At 38.4% G+C, this 15,116-nt stretch overlaps 1 protein-coding gene across 3 annotated transcripts in view; it reads left to right on the top strand.

Annotated features, from left to right (window-relative positions):
* The window catches only part of LOC110958397 (fibroblast growth factor 14-like), an 82,276-nt gene that overhangs the window by 20,893 nt on the left and 46,267 nt on the right, over positions 1 to 15,116 (top strand). The window lies entirely within an intron of this gene.

Below are 15,116 nucleotides of genomic sequence, written 5' to 3'. Positions count from 1 at the left end.
CGTCTGACGTTTCATTCTTGCGCATTCACGTTGACTCATCGTAGGCTGAGATTCAGCTGCGTTTTCATTCTTCACAGAGCAAACTTCACGTCGCGCTCAAAGATCATTAGAGTCATGTCGTACATTATAGCGAGCTGACAACTCATAAGAAGGCTGAAATCACACAGTAGTAATGTACTTTCAAATTGAATAACGCATTTTCTTTCTCTTCATTTGCTGTTTAAAATCGACTTTTCCTCCACAAGCTGATTACTCCATTTTCTTCATTAAATACTCTAAATCAGAGGTGTCAAACATGCGGTCAATGGGCCAAAACCGGCCCTCCAGAGGGTCCGATCCGGCCCGCGGGACGACTTTGAAAAGTGTAAAATGATAGAAAAGGCATTCACTGCAGATTGTAAATTTGTAAAACCATAAATTTAAAATAATTTCTAGAACATGACAAGTTGTTTTGATCATGAAGTTAAAAAATTTGTAACAGTTTGTCTTTTTTGTCAGAATTTTTGTCGTTTGTCTCATGTTTTGTTTCTCGTTTTTGTCATTGTGTTTCCTTTTTGCCTCGCTTGCGTTTTTTGTCTTTTTTTTGTGTTTTATTTGATTTGTTTTGTGTGCTGTTTTTGTCTTGTGTTGTCTATTTATTGTCTTGTTTGTGTCATTTGTGTATTTTTTTCTTGTTTTCTTTTACCATTTTTAGTCATTTTGAAACATTTTGGTCTAATTTTTTGTCTCTTTTTGATGTTTTGTGTCCCATTTTGTCATTTTGTGTCTCATTTTTGCAATATTTTGTCTTGTTTTGTTGTTTTTTTGTCTTTTTTTTTGTCTGACTTTGGTTGCTTTGATCATAAAGTAAAACACTATCATTCAGTTCCAGATACCTCATACTAAAAGTTTTGTGCTTTTTTCGTAGATAAACTGTGATCTGTAAGTTGGAATGTAAAAAATGATAAACTGAGGCATAATGCTGTTGAATTTTAGTTCATATTGAGGTCGTTTATGATGTTTTGTAAAAAGATAATTCATTGAATGTGGACATTTTTGCACTGAAACAAAGGAAAAATCTGGAGTTGTGGTTATTTATCGGTTACTATGCTGTGATTTTACTGGTCCGGCCCACTGCAAATCAAACTGGGCTGAATGTGGAACCTGAACTGAAATGACTTTCACACCCCTGGTCTAAATCAACGTGCAAAACTTAAACTAAACCACCGATTTGAAACATTTCTATCAACCCAGAGGCAAACTGAGCCGTCACCAAACGCAGAATGTGACTTTGTGAACTCCACTTTTGCTTCCCTGTGCTAAAAATTGTCGCTCCATAAACATTTTCGGGCCCCTCTGGCGTCTCCGCCCAGCTTTGACTTTCAGCACCTCCCCTGAATTCTCGTTATCTCCCCTCCATCCCCACGGTTCTCCGTCTCCCTCCTCTCCTTCCATCTTCCTGTGTGGTTCTGACTTTTGGGGGAAGAGATCTGGAGCGATTATGTAACCGTTCTGGCGCCGAAGTCGTCTTTCTGTTTTCGGCTGTCATCGTTATGCGTCGAAAAATGACGAGCGGAGCTTCCACCTGCCGTGACCTCTGACCTCTCTGGGGCTCAAACCAACGTCCTAAATGTGCTAATTTCACAGCTGATGACTGTATTTCCAGAATCCTATAAGCTATATATAGCTGTCTATATATAACTGAGCGAGTTCTGAGTGTTGTTTCCCACAAGCAGTTAGCGCTCTGTGCTAATGAGCTGCTAAATGAGCCTTCAGTCATCATATTGAAAGTTAAGCTCAAGCTGATTGGGCAATTTCAGGCATCAACAGTGGGCTTTTACACTTATTTTTTTAAACTCTGGGGAAATGCCATGACTAACAGGAACTGACTTTCACTGTTATTACTTCACACTTCAAAGTACCAAAGACGGCTGCAATCTCAGAACAGCACTTCCTGGGAATATCCCCCCGAAAGCTTAAAAAAACAGAGCTTTTAAATCAGTCAATAGCAAAGTGTGAGGTGTAAGCAGGTTCTGGGACATTTAGAAGATTAATAACCGGATGTCCTCCCAATAAAATAGACGTGAATCAATACAATTAAGATAGAAAAGCATAAGAAGGAACGACTTCGATGATTTTGTAGCCCGTATAGTTTGTGAAACGGCTGATTTTAAGAAAAAAAGATCATAGATATTGATTAATGATTCAGAGATGACTTGGTTCTGCTTCACCAGGTAGCTAATGGTGGTTAATGCTGCGGTATTTGTGTGGGTGATGATTGATGAGTAGGTAAAAAAAATGACCCGCTAAGGCCGTTTTTTTTTGTAATGTCTTTGTAATGAAAAGTTCATCATTTCATTTTCCAGCTATACCTCGAAAAAGTCGTTTTTGATGTAACTGAATTTGAATTTTTACGTTACCTTTTATACTTTTAACCCTCGTGTCGTCCTGCGGGTCAAAACTGACCCGTTTTAAAGTTTGAAATTGTGGAAAAATATATATATTGTCACAGTGAAACTTCTGATGTCCACATTTTCAACATTTTTGAGAAATCTTTGAACATTTTTGGTGGGAAAAAAGAAATGTTAAAAATGTTTCTTAAGAACGTTCCCCCCCAAAAAAATCAACCAAAATCCAGCGAAATTCAAAAAGAAAATATTAGAAGTTTTACTGATACATATGTAATCACTTTAGATATTTTTTTGTATTTTTTTACTCATTTTTTGAAAATATTTACAAAAATTTTCTTGCCAAATTTGGGGGATTTTTTTAAAATATTTTTTTACGGAAAACTTTGAAGGAATTATTAGACTTTTCTTCCTGAAGGTTTTGTAAATTTTCTGAATTTTTTGCTGAATTTTTGGATGTTTTTCAGACAAGGAAACAATATTTTTTGGTGACCATAAATGAGGACAACAGGAGGCTTAAAAGAAAATTTGACATCTGTGTTTCCACTCCAAGCTCTTTATCACTGATAATATCAGGAAAAGAGCCGAAAAATGTCAACAAAATGGATTCTTCTCTTGCTGTTCTTCATAATATTCTTCTTTTCTAATTATCAAAGTGTTCAAAATCTGCTCTAAAGTGAAAAATAAACATTTCTGAAACATGAAATCAACATTTTTGAAACATGTGGACAAAAATACAACACAAACAATTACTATTCTCAATGAAAATGACAAAAACGCATTGATTCTTACGTATCTAATGGTTCAGCAGACTTTCACTCTGATATGAAGATTTAATAAACAGTTGACAGCACAGAAAAGAGAAAACTCTCCTCTGCTCTGACATCCATAACTTTGTCAGCGGTTGCTAGGTTACAGCCTCATCTCACTAACAGGCTCAACTTAACCTCATTTAGCCCCGGCAGCGAGTCGCATCTGCGGCATTAAAGCCCCCTTTGATGTCTAAAACAACAACTCCACATACGTTTTAAGCCGCCCGTCCCCCACGTCTGGCCGAGCGCCCTGACGTCTGGTTGCATGTGAAGCTTTCTCGCGCGACGGGGAGGCGGCTGAGAGACATTTTGGGATGAGAAAGGATAAAAAGGTAGAACAGAGAGGAACAGGGGAGGAGTGTCGAAGACGCAAGAGACGGCAGACAGAGATGGAAGACAGGAAAAAAAGAGAGGAGGGGGTGTGAATGAATAATTTAGTCCCTCCATCCCCTCTCTCCTCCTCCCCGCTGAGTTGGTGATGTTACAAAGATAGACGAGGAGAGGATGAAAGGAAAGGAAAGGATGGAAATGAGGACTCTCATTTTTTTTGGAAGGCACTGTGTGAGTTTGGTAACTTGTTTGATTTCAGCGTTTCGGCGTGTGTGTGAGGAAACAGGTAAACCCACCGACAGAGCAGCGGCATCATGACAGATGTGTGTTCTCCTCTCAGCATTCAGCAGGTGTTCGCTCCCTCCTCTCTCGGAGATCCACCTGCGTCACTAATCACTCGTTACCTAGGTAACAGTGGACTTCCCCTGCCTGTGCTGCTGCCAGTGTGTGTGTGTGTGTGTGGGCGGGTGTCTGAGTGTGAATTATGACTCATCCTGCTCGGTTCAGAGTGGCTATCCTCACACTCCTGTCTGGGGAACACCCACCCACATCTGTTAGCTCCCCATCTGCAGCTCCACATCCGCTTTTCTGCTTATTAGCCGTTTGGTTTCATCTACCTGAGCTCTATTATTCACCTGTTGCTTCGGTCAGGGCACAGAGATCACTTAGCATGCTCGGACGAGAACACAGCGCCCCCTACTGAGCTGTAATTCCCTTCAACTTTTATTAGTGGAGTTTTTACTCATGCTTAGAGTTGCACTGCCGCTCAAAAGTTTAAGGTCACTTATTTTTGAATGAAAAGATAATATTAAGTTAATCAGAAATACAGTCAAAGGGTGTCAAACATGCGGCTCGCGGGCCAAAACCGGTCCTCCAGAGGGTCCAATCCGGACCTCAAAGTGTAAAAATGACAGAGAAGACATTAACTGCAGATTATAGATTTTAAAAACTATAAATTGAAACTAATTTCTAGATCATGACGAGTTGTTTCGGTCATAAAGTAAAATACTCAATCGTTGATTGTTCTTTTTTAATTTTGTGTTGCATTTTTGTAATATTTTGTCTCGTTTTTGTTGTTTGTTGTCTGACTTTGTCATTTGTCTCATGCTTTTATTGTTTTATCGTTTGTCGTTTTGTTTCCTTTTTGTCTCGCGTGGTTTTTTTGTCATTTTGTTTCTCGCTTTTGTCATTTTTTGTCTTGTTTGTCTTTTGTCCATTGTTTTGTCACTTCATAATATTTTTGGTCAATTTTTGTCTTTTTTCGTTTTGATTCGTGCCATTTGTCTCATTTTTGTCTCGTTTTTGTTGTCTGACTTTCTGTCGTTTATCTCATGTTTTTATTGTTTTATCGTTTTGTTTCCTTTTTGTCTCGCATGTGTTTTTTGTCTACTTTTTTGTCATTTTGTTTCTCGCTTTTCTCATTTTTTGTCTCGTTTGTGTCTTTTGTCCATTGTTTTGTAGCTTTGTAACTTTTTTGTGAAATTGTTTGTCTCCTTTTTGTTTTGTTTTGTGTCGATTGTTTTATTTTTGCCACTTTGTGTTTTGCTTTATTCATTGCTTTGTGTATTGTTTCTGTCATTTTGTCATTTTTTGTCTCATTTGTGTAATTTCTTGTCTCGTGTGTCCATTTTTTGTTGTTTTGTAACTTTTTTGTCATTTTTTTCTCGCTTTTCTCATTTTTTGTCCCGTGTGTCCATTTTTTTGTCACTTTGTGACTTTTTTGGTCAAATTGTTTGTCTCCTTTTTGTTTTGTTTTGTGTCAATTGTTTAATTTTTGCCACTTTGTGTTTTGCTTTATTCATTGTTTTGTGTATTGTTTGTCATTTTTTTGTCTCATTTGTGGAGTTTCTTGTCTCGTGTGTCCATTTTTTGTCACTTTGCAACTTTTTTTGGTGAATTTTTTTGTCTATTTTTGTTTTGATTCGTGTCATTTGTGTAATATTTGTCTGACTTTTGTCTTGATCATAAACTAAAATACTATATTGTCCATTTCCAGATGAATAAATGTCGTGCTCCTTTGTAGAAACTCTGATCTGTAAGTTGTAATGTGGAAATGATAAACTGAGGCTGAATGTTGCTGAAATTGAATCTACTTTTCTCAAGAAATTTCAGGTTGTTCGTGATGTTTTGCAAAAAGATAATTCCATAAATGTGAACATTTTCAGAATAGACTTTTTTGCACTAAACAAAGGAAACATTTGTCAAAATGGTCAAAATAAGATTTAAAGCAACAGTAAAGTGTTTGCATGGCCTTAGCTTTTTGTTTTCAATCCAAAACATCACTTTTAAAAGCAACTAGACACGAATAAACCTAATTAATAACCAAAAAAAAAGTTATTTGTCTGAGACACAAGTGCTCTCCCTGCTTGCCAAGAGAGAGAAACAGAAAGGAGTTGTTGAACAGTCCTGGCATCCAACCACCAAAACCTGCTCAACCACCTTGAGAAGAAGCAGTGAACATGACGGATGTGGGAGGGTGAAGACGGCTGCTCGCTTCTGATCTTTGTTTTCTGTGCGTTTACAAAGAAGTTCACGACACGCGGTACAACAGAGGCGTTTGTCACATTCTAAGCGCTTGAGGCTGTATTTTCTTTAACAGGGTTTCGACATAGTTTTGGTTCAGGTATCTGTGATTTACGAAGGTGCGTGTTAATAACTCTGCCCACTTGTTGATGCCGTCGTCTTCTGTGTAACAAGCTGTGTCGTCCTGAGTCGTGACTACAGAATTAGTCTAGATTTTGACTTTCTGCCCGCTCCTGACTAGGTGTAAAATTTCAGTTTTAGCAAGGAGGAGGCAGAAGCCGAGCTGGTGTAACTATTGAGTAACACTTCAGCAGTTTCTGGGTGTTCTCCTGTTCCATTTTTACTCACTGTGGGCTCATTTTTCACACCAATACAAAGTCCTGCACCTCGATGGAAACAGTAAAGTCATGGCGAGAAGCAAAAAGAAGGTAGTAATGTCTTTTGTGCAGCATAACAAAGTTAAATGAATCATAAAAACGAGAAGGAAATAGCTGAATTTAGATTTCATTTTGACTATTTAGCTTACAAAAACTGAAAAATTCCAAAATCAAGGCATGCACAGGTCTTAACAATGCTAGATAAAAGGTAAAGCTACATACTATACATGTCGTACTTTTTCCATTTTGTCTGCTCTGTGTGAACACTGCCTGCAGTTCAGCCGAGTAGAAGTTAAGTTTAAGTTAAGAACAAGGGCTGGCCCGAATAGTGGTTTCTGGTCTCCGGATATTGGGGCCCTATTAAAGATGAATATCCGAATATTCGTTTCACCCCATAACTTCCGACCAAGGGGGGGGGGCGAAGGCGAAGGGAAGAGAGTAACGCCGAATTTTCGTTTCGCCCGGTAACGTCCGAGCGAATATTCGGATACGAAAATTAATATCTGGATGGCGCCGTAGCCAAAGAATATCCGGGTCCAGCCCTACGCTGAACAGAGAGATTCTTTGTTCTTTACAATATCTGGGTAATGCAAATTATTCCTTTTAGGTAAATTATTTTAAACGAGACATGAAATATCATCAATTTAAAGTGAGATCTGGTAAAAGCATGTCACAGATGAGGAGATCAATAACTGTCAGAAAGTGTCAAATCTGTACAGTTCTCAAATGTTTACAGTTTCTGGCTGATAAATGGTGTCATTTTGAGCATTTATTAAGGATAATGATGCTGTTTTGGACATAAAGTCACCAGTTGTAGACCTAATAACGAACCAAATAACAATACACAGTCGCACAAAATAATAAGTTGTATTTAATTTGCTTAATGCCTCCCGAAAAACGTAAAATGTGGATCTATGTAGAGTTTACTTAACTGGGTTTCTGTGGCTGCAGGTTCATGAATGTGCATTTCAAGCTAACATGATGGTAAAATGAACCACCTCTGCAGTATTTAGAGCTGAAACTCTGAAAACACTCATGTAAGACTTTGACTATTTTGCTGAAAAAGGTTCACAGCATGGAAATGAGCCAACCAGCCTCCTAAATTCTACTATAAATTTCAGATATCTTGCGTGGACACTACAGTTGGTACATGTGGTGAAGGACTTCTGGACCGAAAACCTTTCAAAAGTAGCAACAAAAGTGATGACTCCTCTGAAATACCGACAACACGTTCTGTGAAATCTGTGTCAGCAACAACTCCAACACACAACCAGCCGTCACCCTTCTGCTTTCTTTTCTTGTCCCAGCTGTTCGACGATAAAGCAGAATCTTTTGCTATGCGGCAACGTGTAAAAAAAAAAAAGGGTGCGAGGAGGTGGATGATAATGATGACGGAGCAATAAAAGATCTTATCAGAAAAGTTTAGCTCTTGTTTCGTGTGGTTCAAATATGACAGATATTTGAACCACAAGAAAGTTTAAGGCCCCAAAATGAGCTTTAGAATGATAATTTCTCATTATTTCCACTGCAAATATGATTCTACCCATCATTAATGAACCACACTGTTACCAGAATCACTGAATAGAAAAGTACAAATCTAAACCGTATTATTGTAAGAAAGGAAAAAGAAGAGATTAAAAAAAGAGGAGAAAAAAGAGGAGGCTGCTGTTCCTCTTTTGTGCCTGTAGAGGGCGCTGTTGCCTCTGCACAGACCCAAAATAACAGAAGCATGCAGAGAATCTCCAAATATAATAAAATAAAGGGGTGCAGGCGGATTTGGATGGACAACACGAGCACATCCTTTCTCATTTTTGCATATTTCAGTCCTTGTGTGTTCTTGTTTTTTCTGTGTTTGTGTCCCCGCACAAGCACAAAGATTTGGATTGTGCAGATATATTTTTTTTTTTTCCGAGGGGGTGGAAAGGCAGAATAAGTGGAGTGCAAAGAATTTCTTCCTTTTGAAGTTTAAGAGCTGCGTCCCGCCTTTCTGGGATGTTATAAAAAGCAGGCGAAGAGCTGAATTTTAATGTAAATGTAGCTTTGATTTATTCATAACTCCCTCACTTGGGCTGACCTGGATAAAACCATGTACGCATCTTCTTCGTTCCCACACACACACTCATGCATTCACACACCATCTTCTCTTCTGTTTTTGTTCTTTCCCCCCCCCCCCCCGATGTCTGGGAGAAAGACAAGGAAGAGAGATATATTTAAAAGGCACTGTGTCAGCAGCATCAAGGACGAAAGCCGAGGATTCAAAGCGAAGACTTTAGGCGCACGGAAGATGCATACGAACATGTTGATGCTGATTAAACACAGTAAAATATACAGAAAAACACAACTAAAATCTGATTAAGGCTTCTGAACTTCACTTGGCTTTTAATGAAGGGTTTTTATGAGAAGGTTTAACATCCAGTCAGGCTTTTATCTTGCTTCTACTCTCCTACTGAGACACACTAGTTGGGTTTCCATTACAGTTTTACGCAAAATAAAAGCGATATTTCTAAAATTTTGACAAAGTATATTTGCGCGTTGAACGTGTTTCCATTGAAGGTTGCTCTGGGCAGAGGCATTGTAACTCTCGTAAAATATCATCCCACGAGATTTCACTGCAGGAAGATGGACACTCTGCATTCCTCTGCTGTTTGCTGTCTAGTATGGCAGTGATGTTTTTCTCAAGAATAATGGCAAGAAAAGTCTCGGTCTCCTCTTCTGTCCACACGTACCGCGCCATGTTTACTCCGAGAGAACTGGTCATGTGACCAGGTACGTCACGTCCGGTGACGTATAACTGCGGAAAAAGTGTTTCCATTGCGCTTTTGCGATATTTTTCAATATCGAAACGTCTGAAAAACCACCTCATGAGAGCGTAAAAACTTTTTAGCCATATTTTAGTCCTTTTTCGAAATTCAGGTGTTTCCAATACCAGTTTTTTATTGCGCTCTTTACATTTTTTGCATATCTAAGGGTAATGGAAACGCAGCTTCTGATAAGCTAGATCTGATAACGCTGTAGAGTAGGGGTATCAAATAGCAAGATTTGGCGAAATAAACAATTAAAATATATTTTGGTTGAAGTGAAAAAATATTTAGTTGGATTTTTCAGGATTTTACTAACTTAGGAACTGGAGCTGAACATGAACAAAATATTAGACAACAAAAACGTATAATATGAACTATAAGAAATATTTACAAAAATTTAAACTTGATTATACCAAGACGCTGCTGGATGTACAGTAATACTTCATAAAGTGCACCTTCTCTTCTTTCAGGAACCGATTGAATTTTCTTTTGCGTGCACAAATGGTTGAGTTACGGTAATTTAAAAGGTGCTCATAAAATGGGGATTTAAAGGGTTAAAGTCATGTAAAGTCTTAATTAAAGTGTGATTTATTTTTGACTTAAAGTCTGTTTTCAGAACCACAGCTTGCACTTACCACAAAAGCAGAACAAAAAAATAAAAATCCTTCTGTGGCTGTTCTCTACCGTTAGCTAGCTGCTAGCTACATCAGTGAAAATTAGCAAGGCCAGGCTCGTCTCACAAGAAAACCCTTTATGTGAACTTAGACAGTATTAGCGTTTAATATATTATGTACAGTTATATTACCATGAGGTCTAACCCAGTCTAACTGCTGTTTTACCGGCCATGTCGAAGCCCAACGGTCGAAGAGCAGCCGGTATCTGTAGCAGCATCAACTGTACAGTAGAACCGTTACGTCTACATGGTGCATTCAAAGGCACTCGGACATCAGAGTTTCGTTCGTTATTCGTCCTTTCTGGACTTTCGCTCTTTACGGCTGGCCACTAAGTTCGGAAAAGTTGGAAAGATATTCACAGATTCGGACTGCCGGCATCCATCACTCATTAGACGTACGTTGTCAAAACATAAACAACGCATATTTCCAATCGTTATCAGGTAGATAATGTGCTACAAGGGCAGTTTTATCAAACGTAGTTGTCTTTCAGCTGCAGAATTAACACTGGTGGCTATGGAGTGAACAGGGACCATCTGCAAATTGAAATCTTTAATCGTTTGTCTCATGTTTTTTTAGTCATTTCGTGTGTTTTTTTTGGTTTCACTTGTGTTGTCTGTTTTTGTTTTCTGTCTCGTTTTTATCATTTTTGTGTCATTTTTGTATTTTTTGTCTCGTTTTTGTTATTTGTAACTTTTTTGTCATTTTGTGTCTTTTTTTAAAAATATTTTGTCTTCTTTTTGTCATTTTTTGTCTCATTTTTGCAATATTCTGTCATTTGTATCTCATTTTGTGCCACTTGTGTAATCTTTTGTCACATTTTTGTCGTTTGTCACATTTGTTGTCACTGTCTCGCTTTTGTTGTTGTGTCTTATTTTTGTAATTTTGGTCTTGTTTTTGTTGTTTTGTCTGATTTTTTTGTTGTGTGTTTGTCTCGTGTTTTTGTCATTTTTTGTCTCATTTGTGTCTGTTTTTTGTCGCTTTGTAACTTTTTTGTCTAATTTTTTTTTGCCTCTTTTTGTTTTGTTAACACTTCCATAAAGTAAAATGCTATATTGTTCAGTTCCAGATTCCTGTGACTAAATGTTGTGTTCCTTTGTAGACATTCTGTGATCTAGAAGTTGTCATGTGTAAATGATAAAATGAGGCTGAATGTTGTTGGAATATAATTTATTTTTCTGAACAAATTTCAGTTTGCTCATGTTTTGTAAAAAGATAGTTCATTAAATGTGAGCATGTTATGAATGGACTTTTTTGCACTAAAACAAAGGAAAAAAAGGAGCTGTGGTTATTTCTAGGTTATTATACTGTGATTTTACTGGTCACTTGAGATCAAACTGGGCTGGATGTGGAGTTTGAATCTCCTGCTGTACAGGATGCTGTTATCAGGGAGCTGCAGTCTCTTAGACATGCTCTGCTGCCACCTAGTGGGAATGAGGCCAGAAATGCATCACAGTTCAATGGGGGGAAAGAGCAACTGTGCATGTATTTGTCTATGAATACCACACACACACACACACACACACACACACACACACACACACACACACACACACACACACACACACACACACACACACACACACACACACACACACACACACACACACACACACACACACACACACACACACACACACAAAATATCAGCAGCCTAAAGTATGTCATGTTCTAACCTGCCTGAGTCACCAAGCCTCACATCAGATTATTTTTTTAATCTGCTTCACCTGCTACCCTCAACCTTGCAAGACCCACATAGAGGAAAAAAAAACGTGTGTGTGTGTGTGTGTATATATATATATATATATATATACACCCAAATACAGAAAAACAGGCAAAAAATTATATATATGAATAATTTCTGTTATGTAATCTAACATAACAGAAATTATTCATATATATAATTTTTTGCTTGTTTATTTTATTTTTTGTACATATGCATACTCATATAAACACACACACACATATATATATATATATATATATATATACCCAAACATAGAAAAAATTTTGCAAAAATGTATATATAATTTATTTTATACATCATTAATTTTCAATTAAAAAATACATATAAAATATATGACACATTTTTGTTCCGATTTTTTCTATATATGGGTTTATACACACACACATATCTATACCCATATATCTATATCTATATATAGACAGATATAGATATAGATATATAAATATATGTTCAATAGAAAATAATTTAAAAAATAAAACTGATGTTGTATTTTTGCAACAGTGGATTTTACAGGGTTTAGTCCTTTTTTTTGGATCCACATCTCAGTTTTCTGCTCCTATTTAGTGTTATTATGGATCTAAGAGCAGAAACAATCTGCACAGGAATCAAAAGGCTTCAACCTGCGGTGAATCAGCCTCCTCCACTGTGAAGTTGGGACCGGCAGAATAAATTTCATGCGTATTTCTGCTGCAAAAGAAGAAGTTCCACCGTCTGAAGAAGTTTTAGTGCATCACCAAAGCCACCGGGGGAATCCTTAGAGGAATTATAGACAGCCAAAGCAAATTAAATTGAATTACGGCCAGACATATTTTTTGCTCCGTCACCGAAAGTGTTGGACGGAGTTTTACGAAAACATTAAAGCACTGAAGCGGCATACTGTGTCTGCAAATATCAATATCGTTGCTGTCAGATATCTGCGGGGAATTACAGCGTGCCAGCTCGATGAATTGTGCCGCTCCCTGATAAGACGGAGGTTCAACCCTTATGGTTCATTATTCATGGTACGGACAGACACACTGGCGGAGGTTTTGGGGGGATTTTCTTTGATATCAGTTTCCCCAGAAGAAAGGAAGAAATTCATTTCAGTGTTCTTTGTGTCCAGCTGGGTCCCAGCCCAGCTCTTTATTCTGGACTGATGGCTGACCTACATGCAGTGCTGGAAAGACTAATTCATGCTGGCTTGGGAAATTTTGCCAAAACTTGACTCAGGATATAACTTTTTAGAATAATACTTTCACTTGGTGGGATTGTGGATGCAATGTATGAGAGCTGCACCTGTTATATCACAGGGGAAATGTGAGCGTACCGTATTCAGTCCCTGCAGTTTCAGCTTACAGGTGGAAAATCTACACCTGGAATACATATAAGCACGTGTACAGTAGACGAAGCAGACATGAGAGGCTGCTGTGAGGTTTATCAGCCTGCCAATCGAGCCCGCAGCCTCCTGCATTTTTTAAACCACTCATTCTGACGGCTTTTCATGAGCTGTATGCAGACAGACAGCAGGGATGTATGAGGTGAGGAAATCTGTCTCAGCATCTGTGTACAAGCGCGACAAAAGTTAACGAGGGTAGTGTGATTTCTTTGAGAGGAAACTGAGGTGAAACGGCACAAAATCACTGCAGGTGATGTGAATGACACTGGTTGTCTTGTTAAAGTGGCAGCTGCCCATCAGTGGGATGTATTAGGTAGCGAGAGAACAGATTTTGAAGCTAATGTGTTGGAAGGGGCAGAAAAAAATGGGTAAAATATTGACTTGGACATGGACCACTGTCATGACTGTGGCGTTCAGGGTCCCGGTTGGAATCACAGAATGTAGCAGGTCAAAATAGGGGATCTGCTCCGTTTTCTGGTCCGTGTAGACATTTTTGAGCTTTTTAATTTTATTGAGGAGTTAGTTGAGGCTTTTCGAACACCGGCTTGGTCCGAGAGTCTCCCTCTAACTTCTCCAGGAATCACCGGGTCTCCTCTTCAGACCACTGCTGCTTGGATTTGGCGTCCATATTTACTGGTTTTCAAAACGCAAACACTAAACACTACTATCAGTAACGCTCGGCTGTTTAAAAATGACCGTTCTGCGTTTCCGTCGTTGATCGTTGGTCACCGTAACGTCCTTGGTTCTTAACTCTGGTCCAGCAAAGAGTTAGAGCATGAAAAGCACCAGTTGTTGGAGCCTTGAGCCGGTGCTTAGTTGGTGGAAACAAAAAAAAAAAAACTGGTGCCAAGTCAGGCACTGGCTCTGAACTAGCACTGGAACCAGCTTGGTCAAAAAGAGACCTCTGTGATGGACGGATATGAAAGATTTCTTCGTCGTCGTTCTTCTTCGGAATAATTTTCCAGTGAGAAAAGGTACAATTGAATTACTCCTGCAGTCATTGTGTAGCCTGAGCTGGTGTGGTCGAGCTGCAGGGACTTTATAGATCTGCACATTCTAGAGGAAGCAGTGTGGTCACAACTCATAATTTAAATGTAGACAGGGATTATTTTCATTGGAAAATATACTGAATATGTAACCGTGATACACACAGATGAGCTTTTCGGGGCTTAGGGGAGCTAAAAATATACAATATTTACAAAAAATCGTAAAATTAGCAGATAAAATATCTATTAAATTATAGAACATGAATCCTGAGAAGACAAAATAAAAGTTAAAAAAAATACCATCACGTAAAATTACAGGCCACAAATATACCTAAAGGTGATAAATGAGAATGGATATAGCACACACACACGCGCGCACACCTGGATGACGATGACCAGCTGTTTCCCAGAGCGCGTGTGTGACTGCTGGCCAGGCGCGTGGCTCCAGCAGGTGTGTGGTTCCACCGAGCGCTCGCGTCTTCGTGCGTAAAGCCGCACAGACCGACCAGCGCGAGGACATCCGGTCATTACTTTCAAAATAACAAGCGTGATTAATGGACGCCAGCTTCTTAAAACATGAACCACTTCTGATCCAAAGTGTTTGAATTGAATATACATTAACATTTATTTATACCTGAATTATCAGATTTAGTCTATCTGAACATGACACGTGAAAAGAAAGTACATTTAGATTAATTATTATTGCATAGACCGCCAAGATAAAATGCAATTTGGTAATTTTAGCAGTAAAGGTGTCATTACTACATGCAGCATAGTACAGTATTAAAAGAAAAAAATATGATATGAACACACTAAAAACTAATAATATAATTAGCTGTATGTAATACAAGTGTGCTAGAAAAATAGGAACACAAAGCCATCCATCCATCCTCTATACACCGCTTCATCCTCATTAGGGTCGCGGGGGGTGCTGGAGCCTATCCCAGCTGACTCGGGCGAAGGCAGGGGACACCCAGGACAGGTCGGAACACAAAGCCAGATAAATGCAAATATTAAAATAGAAATAAAGGTTAATAAGGAACTAAAACTTCACTAAATGGTCATCAGATTCAATTGTAGGAGAAAGAAGTAACCAGTTAATGTTAA

The sequence above is a fragment of the Acanthochromis polyacanthus genome, chromosome 22 (assembly GCF_021347895.1).
Source record: "Acanthochromis polyacanthus isolate Apoly-LR-REF ecotype Palm Island chromosome 22, KAUST_Apoly_ChrSc, whole genome shotgun sequence".
In the NCBI taxonomy this organism is placed as follows: domain Eukaryota; kingdom Metazoa; phylum Chordata; class Actinopteri; family Pomacentridae; genus Acanthochromis; species Acanthochromis polyacanthus.
This window is presented reverse-complemented; position numbering and strand designations above follow the sequence as displayed.